Source organism: Spermophilus citellus (genome assembly GCF_964194105.1).
Source record: "Spermophilus citellus genome assembly, chromosome: 16".
NCBI classification, from domain to species: Eukaryota; Metazoa; Chordata; class Mammalia; order Rodentia; family Sciuridae; genus Spermophilus; species Spermophilus citellus.
The window spans coordinates 3,742,151-3,761,371 of record NC_138196.1 but is presented as its reverse complement, the minus strand read 5'-3'; positions in this window follow the sequence as shown (position 1 = coordinate 3,761,371).

Below are 19,221 nucleotides of genomic sequence, written 5' to 3'. Positions count from 1 at the left end.
TGGTCCTTTCTAATGAAAACAAAATCAGTTTCAAATTTTCTAAATGTATGATCATTTTTTAAATCATAAACCTCCTGGCATTACTACTTTAAAAATTAGAGTGTAAATAAGGTTTACTTTAAGTTAGTGTGATTTACAGTGCTTACTTAGAGTATTTCTTTTTTCCTGCAAATAATCCTGAGAAGCTCTTACTATCTGTTGTACAACTCCAGTAACCAACAGCTGGATGGATGGTGGGTTCCAGGTCAAAAGGAGACAATGCAAAACACTCAGCAACTCAACACCACTCATCTATTATAAATTGAATCAAATAAATTGAATTAATTTTAATTTTAAAGGATAAATGTATATTATTAAAAACCGAGAAAACATACATATGAAAACTAAGTATTTTACAATTAATATCAACATAGAGGACTGTGAAACAAGTAAGAATATTAACAATCTTGGGAAATGGTCACATTTCATTCTAACAGATTTTTAAGCAACAGATGTTTTGAATATTTAAGTTCAATCATTCTCCCACAGGTTAAAAAAATACTTGAGTTAAACATTATTTTTAGAGTTTAGTGCCCTTAAACCAAATCTAAGCTGAGTACCAGAGAGTTGTGTGCCACAGACAACAGGGATTTTTGGCGAGTCCCTCCTCTATTCACCTCAGCAAGGATTACAAACTTTCAGCTTTCACAGGTAGTCTGCCCAATGAGTCTGCCTCAAATTTCAAAGTCAGAGAAAGCTCAATGGCAAATAAAGTATCTTTACCTCTTCCCTTAATGTTTCCACTTTATCTAATGCCCAGCTTCTTTCCCAAGTTGATTCATCTTTCTTCATGTGATCCCACCGTTCCCATCCTAGTTGACTTCCAGGGATTCTTCAAAGATTTCAATCATATCTCATATGTCTTCAACCTCCCTGTCTAGTTAGACTATTTCCTCAATATAAAGAAAATGTTCAATTCTTTCTTATCTAAAGCTCCCAAAGTCTCTTAGACCCTTTTATCTACCCACATGCTTCCTCTGTCTTGCTCCTTCCTTTCCCAGCCTAGATGTTTCTACTTCATTTACTTTCTCATTCACCCCCCTGATCTTCTACAATCTAGCTTTTACCAACCCAAGAAAACCCTCTGCAGAAGGTCTCTAATAACCTCCTCTGGACCCTTTTCTTTCCTCATTTATGTACTGTTTCTTTAGATGTTATAATCTGCATTCTTTTTTTTTTTTTTTTGGTACTGGGGATTGAACCCAGGGGTGCTTAACCACTAAACCACATCCCTAGCCTCCTTTTTTTGTTTTGTTTTGTTTTCACTTTGAGACAGGGTCTTACTAAGATGTGTAGGGCCTCACTTAATTTCTGAGGCTGGGTTTGAACTTGTGATCCTCCTACCTCAGCCTTCAGAGTCACTGGGATTACAGGCATTAGCCACCACTCCTGGCCTCATCTGCCTTTCTTGAAATTTCTCCCTTATCTTTGATAAACTGTTTCTGTTTTGGTTTTTCTCTTACCACTCTAGCGGTCTCCAATGCTGATTTATTTCCTTCCTCTCAACCCTTAAATGGTATTTATCCTCAAGGCTTCAATCTTGATCTTCTTTTCTTCCACCTTTAACCAGTTTTCCTAGACTAGTATATTATTTCTCTGAAATTATAAAGAGTTACTTAATTGGTCTCCCACCTCCCTTCTTGTCTCACAAACAACCTTCTACAAGATTGATAGCATGTTCCTTCTGAAAAAAAAATCAATCATGTCATTCCTTTATTGAAATATTGTTAATTACTTCCCATCAATTTCAGGATACAGTCAAAATTCTCTTATATGCTAAAAAGAAATCTTCATGATTTGGTCTTTGCCCTGTTGTCCAGCCTCATCTAATAACCTCTACATTTTGCATTCACAGAAACCATACTAAATGACTACAGTGTCCCTGAACTTCTCCTGTTTTCTCATGCTTCCTTAGTTTTTATATTTGCTACTTTATTCTTAGAGGAAAACCCAATTCTTTACTTTGGCCTCAATAATTCCTCTGTAACTGAATGGATAAAGAAAATTCAATGTGGTATATATACACAATGGAATATTATTCAGCCACAAAGAAGAATGAAATTATTGCATTTGCTGAAAAATGGATGGAACTGGAGAATATCATGCTAAGTGAAATAAGCCAGTCCCAAAGACCTAAAGGCCAAATGTTCTCCCTGATATGTGGATGGTAACCCACTACAAGGGAGTGTAGGGAGAGGAAGAACAGAAGTTCATTGAATTAGACAAAGGGGAATGAAGGGAAAGGAGTGGGGATGGGAATAGGAAAGACAGTGAAAGTTATAAATTGGACATAACTTTCCTAGGTTCATAAGTGAATACATGACCAGTATAATTCTACATCATGTACAACCAAAAGAATGATATCCTAATTAGAATAATATTCCATGTATGTATAATATGTCATGTATGTCTAAAAAGAACAACTAATAAATAAATAAGTATAATTCCTCTGTAAGATCTGATTCAACTATTGTCTTTCCTGAGAAGATATCCTTCTCAGGACAGTTCCTATTCTAAGAACACCTTATATGTATGAACAAAGTACATATTACATGATAGTTATCCCTTAATGTAGAGGCTGTAACATTATGTTTGATTATCTATAGTTGCAAACTGTGTCTGAGGCAGAACAGAAACAGAGTGACAGCAGCTAGGTGAATAAATACAACATGAATCAGTGCACTCTGACAATGTTGAAATTACAGGACCCAACTTTTTTTAAAAAAGTCCATTTTTCCCACTGTATAGCAATACTTGAATAAAATATCATTAAATCCAAAAAATAGCGAGCTGTGTAATATACTATATTAAAACCCAAATGCTCGAATTTAAATATAATAGTCACTCTTCTTTCATAGATCAAATCTTATAGGTTTAACTATCTGAAAATGATCCTAATATTTATTGTAGTAACTTGTAGTTCAAGTTGTAGCACAGCTTGAGGCCACAGGGTTGGGGTTCAAACAAGAGTTTATCAGTGATTGAATCCTATACTCACACAGCATATGCTATGTTTTAGTTTTAGGTAGAATAAAATGCAAAACTAATTTTGACATCAAAAATTGGTATCAGGTTGGTATTTTATCTTTTTGTGTTTTATGGGAAACTACCCAAGTGACACCATATGGTAGTGGTGATGTCAAGAGATGAACCTTATTATAAAGATATAGAATTTCTAGTTACAAGGAATAACAAATCCAGTGGCAGCTTGGTTCTGTAATATGAATTAAGTTCCCTAGATGTTTCATACTGAAATTAGAAAAGGTGGTTCTTTAAATTGTGAATGAGCTATTGCCCACCTCCCAAATTTCATTAATGAGAGAGAAAACTTTATCTAACATTCAAAAGTGGCATAATTTGGGGCAGGAGTTGTGGTTCAGTGGTACAATGCTTGCCTGGCATGTGTGAGGCCCTGGATTCATTCCTCGGCACCACACATAAATAAATAAAATAAAAGATCCACTTACAACTAAAAAAAATATATTTTTTAAAGTGGCATAATTTACTTAATGGCTTTGTAAGTTACTTTAGCTTTTTACTACTTCAATCATTTACTAACTCTGAAGTTATTCCTTAAAGTTTTAGTTTTATTTGATTGATGATAAACAAAACAAAGAAGGTATAATGATATCTATAGTCAACTGCTTCCTGGTCATCCAAGATTAAGTACAGAGAAATCTTGAATACTTATTATATATTGTCTTTCACTAATGTAATATATACTACTGTTATTAATTAATACAATATATATTTACTATCTGATAACATTATACTAATATAAATATAACTAAAACAAAATATATAAATAGTTATTCATTTTATTTATTTTTTTTAAATTTTTTTTTTATTTTTTATTTTTTTAAAGAGAGAGTGAGAGACAGAGAGAGAGAGAGAGAGAGAATTTTTTTTTAATCTTTATTTTTTAGTTTTCGGCGGGCACAACATCTTTGTTTGTATGTGGTGCTGAGGATTGAACCCGGGCCGCACGCATGTCAGGTGAGCGCGCTACCACTTGAGCCACATCCCCAGCCCAGTTATTCATTTTAGAAATACACTGTACCTGATCTTCTGCAATATGGAAACGGGCACAAGGAGAATCAGCAAGGTGTGCAAGGCCTGTAGACATGTAGTAACATGCTCCACAGGCTCCTCAGGTCTTAGGGAACAAAGAAACTGTATACTCACATCTGAAATACACAAAATAGAAATTGATAGAAAACACTTTAGGTTGTATTGGCATCACGTTTTTCCTCTATTTTTCATACAGATTACTTTAACCTACATTTATTTGTTAAAGTATAGTTCAAAATGGTTTCTAAGCTAAGCAGTCAAACTGAACATACAGTTGTAGCATTGCATTGATTAATATTCAAACTAACATTTCTATTTCTGGGACTTTTTAAAATTACAGTATATTAAAAGTAACTTTATGAACATTATAACATTACACTTTTCATTTAATAGTTGCCAAGAAATTTTATATGCAAACCAAGTTTTTTAAATGGCAAGCTATAGAGGCCCAATAAATGTCATGGGTAAAAAGTGCTATTTATGTGTATGAAGTTAAGGTTTTGGAAATATTTCACATTTTTATTTATTGAATCTACTGATAAATTCTACAATTATACCTTTCAAATTGTGGTCCTTTTCCATCCCCAGAAAATATGAAATCACTAAAATCTTCATTAGTATAAATTTTTTTTAAAGAGAGAGTGATAGAGGGGGAGGGAGAGAGAGAGAGAGAGAGAGAGAGAGAGAGAGAGAGAGAGAGAGAGAGAAAGAGAGAATTTTTTAATATTTATTTTTTAGTTATTGGCGGACACAACATCGTTGTTTGTATGTGGTGCTGAGGATCCAACCCGGCCTCACGCATGCCAGATGAGCACGCTACCGCTTGAGCCAAATCCCCAGCCCAATAAATTTTTAAACACTACAACATCATGTAGAAAGTAATTGTAAATTAGTATTCTTTAAATTTTTAAACTTTTTTTCTTTATGGGATGATGGTTTGTTAAGTGCCAAGTATAAAGATAATCTGTTGTAGAATAAAAAAATTAAGTTTTTTTCTTGCAAATTATTTAGTATTGCTCTGTGAGTGAACATGACATCTACAATTTTTAAAGAGTAGTTTTAAATAATTTTTAGGCAAAAATTCAGCTAATTTATAAGATGAACTAAAAATCTTTTTATGATTCTTTCTTTGAATTGTGCTGTACAAAATTTTCCCAAAGCATTAAAGTGAAAACTTGAATTTTCAAAAGTGATACATCTTGAAATATATTAATATGACACTCTACCTAAAATCAGATGCATTTGGTCTTTGTTACTTTCTGGCAAAGATTTAGCAGTGGCCATTGCTCCTGATGTCTGGTTTAAACTGATAGGTGCAGAACGTTTTTGTAAACCAGACACTGCTGCTTCTGTGTATTCTGCACATGTAAACCCTTATCTATTTAACCAAAGTGCCACCGCATGAAGAACTGGGGTCCAGGGACTCCGATAATGAAGTCTAGCTGTATCAATAGTCTCAGGAGTATAAAAAGCTCTACATGTAAAACAATCAAATCAATTAGAAATATCAGTTTCTATTACAAGTGTTCACTCATTTATGAATAACTAAACTTAAAAAATACTTTTTTAAATTTTATTTTTTAGTTTTAGGTGGATAAAATATCTTTTTTAACCCAAAAGAGTCATCTGGCCAAAGAATTTCTCCTCTCCCAACTAACCACTCTCTATAGCAACTTTCCTAAAATATAATTTTAAAGATTCTCTTTTGCCAAGTGCCTGCCTCTCCCTCACTTATACCTGCTTTCCACCTTTTCCTATCCAGGGCTGGTGCCATTCATTAGCCATACCTTTTCCTATCCTGTCTTCATAGGATCCACCTCCTCACAGTCACCTCTCTTTCTACCATAACCAGGGAATTAGATTCTTCTGTTTTTCTTTTTTTTTTGTTTGGTTTGTTTTTTATTTTATTTTTTTTATTGGTTGTTCACAACATTACAAAGCTCTTGACATATCATATTTCATACATTAGATTGAAGTGGGTTATGAACCCCCAATTTTACCCCAAATGCAGATTGCAGAATCACGTCGGTTACACATCCACAATTTTACATAATTCCCTATTAGTAATTGTTGTATTCTGCTACCTTTCCTACCCCCTAGTATCCCCCCTCCCCTCCCCTCCCATCTTCTCTCTCTACCCCATCTACTGTAATTCAATTCTCTCCTTGTTTATTTTCCCATTCCCCTCACAACCTCTTATATGTAATTTTGTAGAGCAATGAGGGTCTCCCTTCATTTCCATGCAATTTCCCTTTTCTCTCCCTTTCCCTCTCATCTCATGTCTCTGTTTAATGTTAATCTTTTCTTCCTGCTCTTCCTCCCTGCTCTGTTCATAGTTGCTCTCATTATATCAAAGAAGACATTTGGTATTTGTTTTTTAGGGATTGGCTAGCTTCACTAAGCATAATCTGCTCTAGTGCCATCCATTTCCCTGAAAATTCTATGATTTTGTCATTTTTTATTGCTGCATAGTACTTCATTGTGTATAGATGCCACATTTTTTATACATTCATCTATTGAATGGCATCTGGGTTGGTTCCAGAGTCTAGATATTGTGAATTGTGCTGCTATGAACATCGATGTGCCAGTATCCCTGTAGCATGCTCTTTTAAGGTCTTCAGGGAATAGTCTGAGAAGGGCAATAGCAGGGTCAAATGGTGGTTCCATTCCCATCTTTCCCAGGAATCTCCAAACTGCTTTCCAAATTGGCCGCACCAATTTGCAGTCCCACCAGCAATGTACAAGTGTACCCTTTTCTCCACATCCTCGCCAGCACTTGTTGTTGTTTGACTTCATAGTGGCTGCCAATCTTACTGGAGTGAGATGGTATCTTAGGGTGGTTTTGATTTGCATTTCTCTGACTGCTAGAGATGGTGAGCATTTTTTCATGTACTTGTTGATTGATTGTATATCCTCCTCTGAGAAGTGTCTGTTCAGGTCCTTGGCCCATTTGTTGATTGGGTTATTTGTTATCTTATTGTCTAACTTTTTTGAGTTCTTTGTATACTCTGGATATTAGGGCTCTATCTGAAGTGTGAGGAGTAAAAATTTGTTCCCAGGATGTAGGCTCCCTATTTACCTCTCTTATTGTTTCTCTTGCTGAGAAAAAACTTTTAAGTTTAATTAAGTCCCATTTGTTGATTCTTGTTATTAACTCTTGTGCTATGGGTGTCCTATTAAGGAATTTGGAGCCCAACCCCACAATATGTAGATCGGAGCCAACTTTTTCTTCTATCAGATGCAGAGTCTCTGATTTGATATCAAGCTCCTTGATCCATTTTGAGTTAACTTTTGTGCATGGCGAGAGAAAGGGATTCAGTTTCATTTTGTTGCATATGGATTTCCAGTTTTCCCAACACCATTTGTTGAAGATGCTATCCTTCCTCCATTGCATGCTTTTAGCCCCTTTATCAAATATAAGACAGTTGTAACTTTGTGGATTAGTCTCTGTGTCCTCTATTCTATACCATTGGTCCACCCTCCTATTTTGGTACCAGTACCATGCTGTTTTTGTCACTATTGCTCTGTAATATAGTTTGAAATCTGGTATCGCTATACCGCCTGATTCACACTTCCTGTTTAGAATTGCTTTTGCTATTCTGTGTCTTTTATTTTTCCATATGAATTTCATGATTGCTTTATCTATTTCTACAAGAAATGCTGTTGGGATTTTGATTGGCATTGTATTTGTCTTCTGTAACCCATTGATCATTCAGTAACATATTGTTCATTTTCCATGTGATGTAGGATTTTTCCTTCCTTCTTTTATCATTTATTTCCAGTTTCATTCCATTATGATCAGATAAAATGCAAGGTATTATCTCCACCCCTTTATATTTACTGAGGGTTGCCCTATGGCATAATATATGGTCTATTTTTGAGAAGGATCCATGTGCTGCTGAGAAAAAAGTATATCCATTTGAGGATGGTTGATATATTCTATATATGTCAGTTAAGTCTGGGTTATTGATTGTGATATTGAGTTCTATAGTTTCTTTATTCAACTTTTGTTTGGAGGATCTGTCCAATGGTGAGAGAGGTGTGTTGAAGTCACCCATAATTATTGTGTTGTGGTCTATTTGATCCTTGAACTTGAGGAGAATTTGTTTTATGAATGTCGCAGCACCATTATTTGGTGCATAAATATTGATAATTGTTATGTCTTGTTGGTGAATGGTTCCTTTTAACAGTATATAATGTCCTTCTTTATCCCTTTTGATTAACTTAGTCTTGAAGTCGATTTTATTCGATATGAGGATGGCCACCCCTGCTTGCTTGTGAGGACCGTGTGCATGGTATATTTTTTCCCATCCTTTCACCTTCAGCCTGTGTATGTCTTTTCCAATCAGATGTGTCTCCTGGAGGCAGCATATTGTTGGATTTGTTTTTCTAATTCATGATACCAGCCTATGTCGCTTTATTGGAGAGTTTAAGCCATTAACATTCAGAGTTACTATTGATATATGGTTTGTACTTCCATCCATGTTTGATTCTTTATCCTTTTTTAAAAAAATGTAGTTTGTTTCTCCATGATTATCTTTCCCCTCGACCTCTGTCTTTACCAAGGCACTTCTTACTGATGGTTTTGGTTATTGTTTTTAATTTCTTCCTCGTGTAGTGTTTTGCTCAAAATGCTTTGCAATGCTGGTTTTCTGGCTGCAAATTCTTTTAACTTTTGTTTATCATGAAAGATTTTTATTTCGTTGTCATACCTGAAGCTTAATTTTGCTGGATACAGAATTCTTGGTTGGCATCCATTGTCTTTCAGTGTTTGAAATACATTGTTCCATGACCTTCTTGCTTTCAGCGTCTGTGATGAAAAATCCGTTGTTAACCTTATTGGTTTACCCCTGAATGTAATCTGTCTCCTTTCTCTTGTAGCTTTTAATATTTTCTCTTTGTTCTGTATATTGGATATCTTCATAACAATGTGTCTTGGCATTGGTCTCCTGTGATTTTGTGTGCTCGGTGTCCTGTATGCATCTTCAATTTGTATATCTGTTTCCTTTTTTATTTCTGGAAAGTTTTCTGTAATTATTTCATTCAGCAGGTTACTCATTCCCTTGGTTTGAATCTCTGTACCTTCTTCTATCCCAATCTACTCTTTCTCTTCACCTTCTCCCACTACCAACACTGGGGATTTTCTCATCTCTCTTTTCCATAACAATGAATTAAGAAACAAAAAACACTGGTACTAACTAACACTAACTAACAAAAATGTTTTGTTTCCTAACAGTTGGAAAATGTCACAGTGGCATAAACAGTAGAAATGTGAAACTCCCTGTTGGTATTGAATGGAAGGAGATGTCCATTATCTAACACAAACATTATCCCTCACTTTTGCAGAGGGATCCTGTGACTTTGGGTGGGATGTCTCCTACACTTTGATCTTTCCTTCACTGAGAAATGGATGCTTCAAATTAGTTTTTCCTTTGGGTAATGATGACATTGATTTGAAAAAAGTACAATAAAATGTCAGATTTCAAATACATGAGAATGAAATCTTTGGTGTTCCTCATCTGTAAGACAAGAGGCTGACACTGTAGATGTCTCCAAAGAACATAATCCAGCCAGGGTTTCTAAGAGCACTTCCTACTCAATTGGGTTCCCATGAGGCTGGACTCCTGCTCATTCAAGGAAGACCAAAAATGCTTACTGACTTAATGGAGCAACCAATCATGTTGTTTCAAAACACCAGGATTTCCTGACACTCTGGATTTTATGAGTACAAAATGAAGTATGGTCTTTTGTGATTTAAAAAATAAATAAGGAACAGTAAACTTGAGCCCCAGAGGTAATAAATGGATTTAAAAAGTCTTTAGAAGGACTCTAAAGAATATTATGTGCTGATATGAGATCTTCAGAGGCTCCTGAAAGTGACTGTATTTGTGCAATTAAAATGATATATCAAGAATAAGGAGTGGATGCAGAACAGCATGAAAAAAAGGACAGGTAAAGAGAACAGCAGAATATGCTGCTGCTATTCTGTCCTTGCTGATGGCAGCAGCAGAAAATAAAGAACTGCAAGATACTTAACTGAAACTGATAGGTCTCACAAAGGTTTTTGCACATGCTGAAAACAACCAAGTGGCTAAAATTATAAATAGACAAAAAATATTTGGGCCATTTATTTCTTTCTGCCTCTTCATCCTTTTCTCTCTCTTTTTTTAAACCATTTTTTTAAAGAGAGAGTGAGAATTTTTAATATTTATTTTTTAGTTCTCGGCAGACACAACATTGTTGTTTGTATGTGGTGCTGAGGATTGAACCCGGGCCGCAAGCATGCCAGACGAGTGCACTACCACTTGAGCCACATCCCCAGCCCATCCTTTTCTCTTTTTAATTTCTGTTTTCCTGGAGATAATCTACTTTTTAGAACCACTAACTTGACATTTAATAGAGGTTACTTTTTAGTGACTTTATTTATTTATTTATTTAGGAGTCAATATAGCTAACTGGTTTACCAGAAAGCTTTAAGAGCCAAGCTAAACTATGTCCAAATCATGGCTCTTCTACAACTAGCTATGTGATCTCAGGAAAGTTTGTTGACATTTCTGGGTCAGAGTTTCCTCAAGAATGTTATGAGTTGAGCAAGTTAACAGATATTGCAGGTAACTCAATGCCTGGCAAATCTTAAGTGCTCAGCAGAGTAGCTCTTGACAGGACTATCACCATTATAATTAATTACTAGAAAGAATCTAGGCTTAGAGTCAGAAACCTCAGAGTGTGTGTGTGTATGTGTGTGTGTGTGTGTGTGTGCATCACTTATAACTCCTTTAAGATCCTCAGCAAGCCACCTAATTTCACAGGGCTTCATGAAATACCCAGATGTTAGGGCCTAAAGACACTTATTTTACAATATTGTTTTAGAGAATAAACAAATTTGTAACCTTTAATATTGTACAGATATGTAATATATTTATATTAAAAATATTTAAAAATTCATATTTTTGTATGTTCATAGGTGTGTATGTATGCCTATGCATACATACTTACACAAATAAACAGGCATACACAGAACTTTAAGGCTGTCATACTTTCTACTTCTTACCTGTTTTAAAGTTAATGCCTAACAGGATGTCCCAGAACACAGGTATCCCATCATTAATACTCACAATTATCGATAATGGTGAAGCTGATTATGAAAGGCAGACCCAAAAAGAGGTACACACATTTAGTATAGCATGCCACATGCAATCATCTTAATATTCCAAATATTCTACTCATGCATCAGTTCTCTTTAAGCTTCCATTACTTCATTAATTCCTTAAGAAGCAGCAGCCTTTTGAAAAGATGAACTGCACTCCACCTGGAGGTAAGGAAACTGCCTCATATAGGTAGTTCTGCATGGAGATATTTCGCCAGCTTTCATTACATACAAAGGTGACATGTAACGGTAATGAGTACATCCCAAATCACAGGAACACAGAAAGGCCTCCCAACATCTATACCTGCCCTGCTAGGGCTTTCCCTGGTTAGAAAAAGGCTTCCCAAGAGGCAATCAGGGCCTCTGAGAACTGCCTCATTCCCTTCCCACGATTTTCTCTGAAGGTGTCTCCACCCTTCTAGATGGCTCCTTCAGCTCCAGCACAAACTTCCTTATCAGATTTGCAGCAGGACAAGTCCCTGAAAGGGACTTATCCAACCCTCCTTGGATAATGGTTCCCAAACTGAGCCTCCTGGAGTGCTTTCTGAAGCAGACTGCTGAATCTCATGCCCAGAGTTACTGATGTGGTTGATCTGTGGTAAGGCCTGAGGAGGAGCATTTCTAACAAATTCACAGGTTCCTATGGTTGGTGTCCAGGTAGCATGCTTTGAAAGCAGCTGCTATAGACCTCATCGGCTTGAAAACCTCAGTCTCTTGTAAGCTGTGCCATTCTCTCTCCTCCTCCCAGGAAAAGGTGTTTTCCTCTGTCCTGCCTGCCTGTCTTTTCTATAGCTACAGAGCAGAGGTGGCTGTAAGTATAAGTGGATAGACAGCCACATGCTTAACAGTCCTGAACAGCAGAGGCCCCACCCAAGCTCATCCTCTTCTGCAGGGAATGGAAGCACACATGGAGCCTGCCATTTTATCCTGAGATAGAATCCAAGGAGGAAGGTGCATAACAAGAGAGAAGGCAAACTATCAAGGGCTTCCAGGAGTGAGGTGAAGTCACAGCTGCTGCCAAAGTGGACACCATGTTCAGCGTTGCTACTGCTCCCATGTTCTAGGACGGTCTTCCATTTTCAATAATGTCAAAGGGCATCAAAATAATTTTAAAATTTGTGTTAAGCTGAAGCAGCAGTGTCACAAAATTTAGCTTTATGTATGTTACGGAAACTGGGATCCAGTTAAGGACCTATGTTCTATCCATCCATCCATCCATCCATCCATCCATCTACCCACCCACCATCTTCAACCCTCAGTGTATTGCCTGGTCTATACAGGATTCCAACCAGTGGGGAAAGTGGAAGGGGAGGGCCTGAGTCTACATGACAGGATGTGCACTGTTATTTCTGCTGACTTCACAGAAGTCATGTGGTCATACCCACCTGGAAGGGAGTCTAGGAAGTGTGTTCTGGGTGGCCATCTCCATAGCTAAGATTGTATTTCTATGAAACAAGAGAAGAGTGGACACATAGGGGGAAAACTAGAAACCATGGCAATAAGTTTCCTATGAACATGAACTGTCTGAACAATAGAAGTATTTTGCCCTTTGAAGAGTGAAATTAAATAAAACATTCTGAAGAAACCCTTGAGAAACACTCCTATAACCAATGTACATGTTTCTTTCCAAAGCCCTGCATCTATTTGTTAAAAGTACCTGGAAGATTCTTATCTAGTCTTTAACTTCAAAAACAGTTAATAATCAACTACCGTGCAAGAAACACCAAAATAAGTTGGATATTTTAAGAAAAACAATGACATATAGAAAACCTTTAGTCATCTTCTCTGAACCTAGATTTTCCATACATTTGAACTTTCAGTGGAAATCTTAGACTTCTTTTGAAATGTTCTATAGCTCAGAATTTTCAACAAATCAATTTAATCCTTTCCACAAGGGGGAATAAATATGGTTGTTCTTACATAAAAATGTGGGAATGATTCTGCCTATAAGACTTACTTGTTAACAGACAAGTAAAATATTCTCAGGGATTCTTACATGTGCATGAAGAGTGGCTCAGAAATGCCAGATGACTGACTAATGGGTCACCCAGCTAACGGCCAAAAGCCAGGTCCCCCAGGGAACTCTGCAGTGATTCTATCATGATACATAGAGGCCACCCCGTTTCCCTGACTCCATGGAGTTCTGCAAAGAGTCTGTAGCCGTGAGGCCAGTGCACTGGGAAGAGCCGTCTGCAGCTGGTCAGGGCCAGTAGGAAGTGGGTCTGAGAGTGGTGGACATCTGGAGGGTGCTGAGCTGGGGCCCTGGGGCAGTGTAACGGGCACAGGCAGTAAGAAGCAGTCCACAGGGAGCTGGCCGGACCTCCAGACACCACCTCTGAGGGGCAGCTCTGTGAGCACCATGGACTAGGGGACCTCTGACAAACTTCAGGCGTGTTTGGAAAGAACCCAGGGCCTGCAGATGCCCCACTGTGCTAACCCACTGCCCCCAGTCAGTGTGAGCACAGTGTGAGGCGTGTGAGTGTGCAGGTGTGTGTGATGGCGGGTGTGGGAGGTGAGTGTGTGGGGAGGTGTGTGTGCGAGAGTGGGATGAAATTTTCAACAGTGGCCAGTGTCTGGACACACCAGGCATCTGGGGTCCCAGGTGCCTGTGCCCTCTCCTGATCTCCCAGTGGGTCCAAGGGAGTGGCCTGGCTGGTGCAGGCAGGAAGGACCCCAGGGACCTGCTCACCAGTGACCTCCTTCCTCTTTGCCGCCCCGACGGGTCAGCGTCGGTCTTAGGAACTCGGCTCTGGCTCCTGGGCATTTGAAGCTGCTGCCCAGCACACTCCAGGCTCTGGCTGAGGGAACAGCCTGGCTGTCCTGGCGCGGGAGGTGGGCAGTTCCAATACCCAGAGACTCTGTCCTGTTCGTGGAGTGGCCTGCCCTGGCCTCGCAGGCTCTGCCGTCCCTCTGGGGTCTGCACTGCTGGCCTCCAATAGAGAGGATTTCCACGGCTGTTCCTGAGGCACTGCCCACCCTGCTTCTCAGTGGCCTCCTCTGGCCCGTCCAGGGCCTCACTGGTCTGACCACTCACTGGGTCACATGTGCATGAATCATGGTGGAGACCAGGTATCAGGATAAAAAGAGCGATTCTAGCTTCAAGGTCAATTATAGAATTAAGTATTGTCCCCAAAGTGTCAGCTTAGGCTAACACTATAGCTGTCCCATTGACCAGGGCATTTTATAGCTTTATGTCAGTTTTTAAAAAGTCTTTTTAAGATATATATGTATATATATATATATATATATATATATATATATATATATATATATATATATATAGAGAGAGAGAGAGAGAGAGAGAGAGAGAGAGAGGATGAACCTTTATTTTTATGTATTTATTTATCTGTGGTGCTGGGAAAAGACCCCCGTGCCTCTAGGAAGAAGCTCATCCTCATTGAGGGCGGCATCTCCAGTATGGAAACCGCAGGGGCCTTGGAGTTGCTGACAAGGGCAGTGGACAGCCAGGAAGAGGCTGGAGACCTGGAGGGTGGGCCTGGAGCCAGATGGCCCCGGGGAGCCTGAGGGCTGTGTTGGAGGAGGGCACGGGGCTGTAGAGGGGACTGGAGGCTATTTGGAATGGGGTCTGGAGTTTGAGGAGGAGTGTCAGACGCTGCACAGATTTCTGATCCTTGGAGGGGTGACATTTAGGCCCAATGGGGGACAAGCTGGTCCAGGGCAGTTTGCACTGGAGCAGGGGAAGGCCTAAGGCAGAGCAGGGGTCATGGCAGATCTGGGGTCAGGCAGGGGAGGGCCGGGAAGCGTCAGGCCTGGGAGACGGTGGAGGACAGAGAGAGCTGGCCACTGTCCAGGAGCCTCAGATGGAAGGGGGCTGGGAACAGGGGCTCAGCCCAGGAAAGAAGGTGCAGGGCAGAGCCTGCACCCCAGCAGACCTGGGGCCCCAGGGTGCCTCTGCCCACTGCCCTTTCCAGCCTTCCTGCCCTGGCCAGCAGGGACCCGGGCTCTCCAAACCCCAAGCCTGCCGGCGCTGTGGCCTCTTCCTCCGGGCGGCGGTTTCTTTTTAATCTGCCCACTGCTTTCTGGCAAGACTTGTTTCTTTTTCTAGGGGAAGCCTGAGTTCCCTCGTGACGTTGAAGGGACTAAAACAAATTTCAAGTCCTATAATTAGGACTCTGGGCAGTTTTAGGAAGAAATGACCCCACTTCCCCAAACCCCTTACGCAACCTCCTGGGAACATGTGACCGTGCTCTTTGGCAGGCAGAGCACCCCACATGGTCCTCATTGTGGGGGAGTCGGGTGACTTCATGTGTGGCCTCTCCCTGGCCTGTGTTGCAGCAGGGACAGCCAGCCTGGAAGACAGACCCCCAGGGAATGTCCTGGGCCAGCCCAGAGCCCATGGAGAGCCGAGTCACAAGTGCCTCCTAGGACGGGTGGGGACCGACTGGGCATCAGACTCCCATGGTCCATACCTTTGTGGCTTTGTACCCCACTTCAGAACCCCCCACATGCAGTCAGCCACGACCTGGAAGTCACCCTTGCTGCTGATCTGTGGCTGGCTGTTCCCTGGCCCTTCCTGCCAGCCTCCAGGGGGATGCCTCCCTCTGCAGGGCTGTGTAGAAACACCCTGTGCTGAGAAATCACGCACCCTGCCTGGGGAGGAGGGCAGGGGTCTCTCAGAGCATCCAGCCCCATTCACAGCCTGGATTCAGCTCCACCCTGGGTGCCCACATCCGTAGCCCTCTGGGTGATCCTGGGACCTCCACCTGGGTGCCCACATCTGTAGCCCTCTGGGTGAGCACCTGGCCTCACCAGGGGAGCCCAGTCATCAGAACCCCCCAGTACTCCTGACGTGATGGACCCTGCATGACCCAGCCACTGGCTGCTACGGCCCGCCCCCTCTGGCCTGTGTTGTCCTTTGGGAACTTGCAGGACGGCACCCGGCTGCTGTCCCCCTGAGCTTAATCCCCAGAACCTGGCCTGTTTGGTGAGGTCTGGCCCAAGCGCCTTCTCTGGGCATCCTTCTGCTGCCCGCCTGCAGGGGAGACTGCTGCTGTGAGCTTTGCTGAGTCTTCCCTGAGCAACTGGAAGGCCATCTGCACCTGGAGTGGCCCTGATGAGGACGTGGTGCTCAGAGTCCTCCAAGCTGCTCTGTGGCTCTGTCCTGCAGACCCAGAGGTGAGGCCTTAGGGGTGCCCTGGAGAGCCAGGCTTGGAGCAGAGCTACAGCAGCCCGTGGCCCAGCCCAGGGCTCTGGGAGGACTGAGCACCCTCCCCAGGGCACGAGGCAGGCCTTCTTTTCTCTTACCCACCCTGAGGGCGGCCTGGTGTGGTTGGTTAGGGTTATGTCCCTTTCATCTGGAGAGCAGGGGCTGATCTGGGGTCTCCTCGGCACTGCCACCGTCATCTTATTGGCAGAAACACTGTAATGCTAGCCCCAGATTTGGTGGTGACTGGGAACTTTGCTGCCCAAAACAAGGTCAGCTGCTGCAGAGGATGGGCCGCTGCTGGGCCTGCCAGTCCTGACCCACTCTCCACGCTCACAAGCCTGCTGTCCACGGGATTCTCATGTGGCTCTGTGGTGGTGGCAGCAGGGACAGAGTTGCAGGCTCTGACAAGGAGGAGGTTGGGCCCAGGGAGCAGGGCTGTCCTCTGGGCCAGCGGGAAGGGGCCGAGGGGGACTGGAGGCCGGGGTTTGAGGTCGGCCTGCTCCCAGCAGCTCCACCCTGCCCAGTGCTCTCAGTGGCCGCCCTGGACAGAGCAGAGACCTCCCCTGGGCAGCCTGGCCCACAGAACCTGGGGTCCCCCTTGAACTGACCCCCAGGAGCTCAAGTCCCACGCGCCCCCAGCGTATCAGCACCATGGACAAGGAGTGCCCTCTCTTCCAGGGCCAACATTCCCTCCAGGGAGATAGTCCTGGGGCTGCAGGAGGAGGCTGTGGCAGTCAGCGCCTGGTGCTCTCGCGTCCCTGGAGAGTGGCTGGGAGGACTCACCCCTCTGGAAGTTGGTCATGAAAGAAAGCGAGAGGCCTGGACTCAAGGGATGTGTGTATGCACTTGTGCGTGGTGTGCACTCATGAGTGTGCATGAGAGCTGCGTGCACACCTGTGACAGAGCATGTGCACACATGTGTGTGCATGGGACTGTGAACATGTGATGGTGTGCACACCTGTGTATGTGCACCACTGTGAGTGTGAACCTGCGATGGTGTGTGTGCGTGCATGTAGGCACATGAGGGAGTGAGAGCATGGCGGGGCATTGTGGTGCACAGGAGTGTGCAGGCCCATGGGCGTGTGTGAGTGTGCGAGGGAGCCAGTGTAGCCCATGGAGGCTGGTGAGATGCACCAACCCCAGCTATGGGCTTCGCTGAGTTGCCCTGAACTCTGCCGCTCTGCTGTCCCACCCTCATGGTCCCCAGCAGTCAGAGGCAGCTCCTCCCACCAGGACCCCAGCCCCCTCCAGCCGCAGCATGGTGGGTCCTCCGTCACCGGAGCTCAGCTTCCCCTTCCTCTGTTGCTCTTCCTGAGACTGGACGGCAGGCTCGAGTCTCCCCAACCCAAGATGAAGATCACGAGCTCTTGGCTTGGCCCTGGGGCACCACAAGTGCCCTGAACTGGTGTCCAGCTCATGGGGAGGGGGGACACCCAGCTGAATCAGCCTGCGGTAAATGCCACCTGTCAAATCCCCGAATCCCAGAGCTGCTTCCCCACCAGCTCACCTGGCCTTTCTGGAGCCTTTGAAACCTGCCTCCAGGGACCCTGTGGCACCAACGGGACTTTCCACTGTGTCTAAGCTCCGTCTCCCCTGAGGGCCTGGAAGTCACCAGATCCCTGGATACCACTGGGGCCGCGGAGGTGAGGTCACCTGTGGGAGGTGGCCACGCCACATGACCAGCATTTTCCTTTCCTGATTGGTGAGGCTCTGTTGGTCACTTCTTGTGATGTGGCCACATCAAGAGGCCCTAGACGGCACCAATCTTGGAAGTCGTAAAAATGTGGCACATGTGTCTTCATGTGTGGGCGTACCTCCCTACAGCCCCGGGTCGAGTTACCTTCCCTGTCCCTGTAACCCCACTCCCGAGCTCTCTCTCTCTCTCTCTCTCTCTCTCTCTCTCTCTCTCTCTCTCTCTCTCTCTCTCCCTCTCTCTCCAGCCTCTCATGACGTTCCTCACTCTCCCATTTGTGGGGCTTGAAGCCGGAGGGCAGAGAGCTGTCCTAGGACTTGAATTAAAGGTAAATTGTGTCTGTGTTTTATTCGGTGCCTTAGGAAAGTCACTTGAGTGGCCCTGAGTTGGCTGCCCGCGCTAGTCGGGGGCAGTAAGTCACCTCTACATGCGCTCTCCAGGCGGAAGAGAAGTGTGCTCCATGGACTTCAAGGAAAGGGAGTGTGCACATGCACACACACCCACACCAACACACACATGCACACCCAAGAGCACACACACGCAAACACAGCACATGTATATGTATGTACACACACCTGAGCACACACGTGAACACACACTACCACATATATACACACATGCACACCTGCGCACGTGCATGCAAACAACACACATACATGCACAGATGCAGACACGCACGTGACACAGTTATAAGATCTCAGACACACAGAGACATAAAGGTGTGTACTTGTGTAGGTGCTCAATCAGACACATGTTTATCTCCTTACCTGAATGCACACGCGTGCATGCACTCACACACACACACACACACACACACACACACACAGACTGTCTTAGACTGCGGTGCTGGAGGGGACAACCTGGTTCCTCTGAGACAATTGCTTCTGCCTAGTGGGACAGGCTCAGTTCCTGCCAGGGGGCAATTGCTCCCATTTAGGGGGATCTCCTCTTGGGGATCTGTCTGCAGGCTCTGCTCCGGGACGGTGTGAGGCAATGAAGGGAGACTTCTGGCCGTCACTCTGGGTCTGGCCGTTGAACGTCCTTATAAATTTAAAAAATGCTTTAGTTGCTATTATCTTGACCTCATGGTCTTGAGGGATGGGA